This window comes from Myotis lucifugus, unplaced genomic scaffold, assembly GCF_000147115.1.
Source record: "Myotis lucifugus unplaced genomic scaffold, Myoluc2.0 scaffold_4, whole genome shotgun sequence".
Taxonomy (NCBI): Eukaryota; Metazoa; Chordata; class Mammalia; order Chiroptera; family Vespertilionidae; genus Myotis; species Myotis lucifugus.
The window spans coordinates 10608381-10610549 of record NW_005871052.1 but is presented as its reverse complement, the minus strand read 5'-3'; the positions used below and the strand labels follow the sequence as shown (position 1 = coordinate 10610549).

At 64.5% G+C, this 2169-nt stretch overlaps 1 pseudogene; it reads right to left on the bottom strand.

The window, feature by feature from the left end:
• Positions 1-739: 739 nt before the first annotated feature.
• On the bottom strand, positions 740-2169 carry LOC102428535 (annotated as a pseudogene).

Sequence of the window (2169 nt, the reverse complement as noted above, 5' to 3'; positions counted from 1 at the left end):
ACGCTAAAAAGGAAAGAAAAGAAACCCTCCTAAGCAGAGCTGAGCGTGTCCTCACCGAATCTGTGCTTGTCCCGCGGGCCGGACCCCTGCCTCCATGGTGAGCGGGGTGCGTGTGACCCGCACACAGGCCTCCAGGACGCGGGAGGGAGGCCACACAGAGCACCTAAGGGAGCAGAGTGCCCCATCGCCTCCCCAAAGGACCGCAAGTCCCGGAGGAGCACAGCCCCTCTGCCGTGCTCACACGTCAGCCGGTGCCAACTGACCCTCCCGCCCGCCCGCCCGCCCAGTGCCACGTGCAGTCACTAGCAGGCCGTCCCTGGACGCACTGGCTTTTCGCTCTTTCGATCAAAAAGTCGTGTTACTTTATAAAGGGGGCGGGGAAATGAAAACCTGAGTCTAAAGGCACGAAGTCGCACAGCTGCTCTCGTCGGAGTTTGTAAACAGAGAACAGGCTGAATTTCTGGGACCCCAGTCTGTGGGCGGGAAAGGCATGGGGCAGGCTGGCCCGGGCTCCCTGAGATCCCGCGGTGCTCTGAGGTCTGCCAAGTCTGCACTGAAGACCCATCCTCCAGAAAGCAATAAGGCAAAGAGTATAATCGTATCCCCGCTACATGGTAGTGTAGGCGTACATAGTGTAACTTAGCTACGATGTGGCACTGCCCTGCGCCAGCACACAGCCAGCTCGGCTGCAGGCACAGAGTGGCCTGTGCCTGCGGGAGCGGCGGCAGCTCTGAGCCGTCTGTGCTCCGCTGCGGAAATCACCCTTGAACTGGGGCGCCCCACGCGCTCCCGGCACTAGACGCTGTCGTACTTGTGAAGCGCCTCCTCCAGCTTCTGCGTCACTTTCTGAAAAAATATGATCTGCTGCTGCAGGAAGTGCTGCATCTGGGACTTGAAGTCGCGCACGCGGACCTGGTGGAAGTGGTGGATCTCGGCCAGGGTGGCGAAGGAGATGGTGTTGCAGCGGGCCTGGATGCCCTTGGCCTTCTGCGCCTCCATCTTCCCCTCCTCCACGTGCCGCCGGCTCTCCTTCACCTTGGTCAGAGCGCCTTTCTGCACGTGGATGATGTCGGGGAAGTTGGCCAGGTGGCCCTGGTACAGCGCTAGCAGGTCCATGACCGGGTCCAGGTCCTGCCGGGGCTGCTCGGCGAAGAGCTCGCCGATGGCGTCGTAGGCGTCCCCGGTGAAGGCGATGGCCTGGTTGAGGCCGGCCGAGAAGGCCTGCTGGTCCAACTCGAAGGCCTGGCTGAGGCCGCGCAGGGACTGGCCCACCTTCTGGTACTCCTTGCGGAAGCCCGTCACCTGCTTGCGCACGAAACTCCGTGGCCGTGTGGTTGAGCTGCAGCGCACTGTCGTCCATCTTCTTGGTGAAGCTCTTGAAGCCGTCGATGCGGCTCCCCACCTTCTGCAGGTCCAGCGCGGCGGCGGGCGGGCGGCGTGCTGAGCGTCAGGAAGAAGTTGGCGCTCGGCCTTGCGCTTGCCCTGCTTCCAGGCCTTCTCGTCCGTGCGGCTGGGGCAGGTGAGGAAGTGCTGGAAGACGTCGCACTGCGCCAGCACCGGGTGGCTGGCCATGTGGTTCATCCACCAGACGAGGCCCTTGCGGCGCTTGGAGATGAAGTCCTCCTCGAAGCGGCCCGTGGCCTGCTTCTCAGGCAGGTGGGGCACCGAGATGACCGGGAACTTCTCCGCCAGGCGCGGGTACAGCCAGTCGAAGTGCTTGTAGCGCCGGTACACGGGCGCCTGCGTGTGCGTGGGCACCAGCTTGTAGGAGATGTAGCTCTTCATGCCCTTGAACTTGGTCTGCTTGGTGGGGTCGTCGATGGTGCACTGGAACGGGTAGGGGTTCTCCTGCCACTCGGGGCCGTGCGGGCCCAGCACCACGCACAGCTTGTCGCCGTCCTTGACGAAGCCTGCTGCCTCGCCCAGCACGAAGGCCTCGTTGCCCGCCCGACTTGAGGAAGGTGGAGAAGCAGTTCAGGTTGCGGCTCACCGTGGCCGAGCACTTGGCGCCAGACAGGGGCCCAGCGACGGGTCAGCGGGAGTGGACAGGCGGTAGCGGCCGGGGCCCCCCGCGGAGGCGCCGTCCAGGTCCGGGTACACGCCGGCCCCCAGCGCGCCCGGCTCGTCCGCCACCGTGGAGCTGTCGTCCCACTCGTCGTCCCAGTCGTC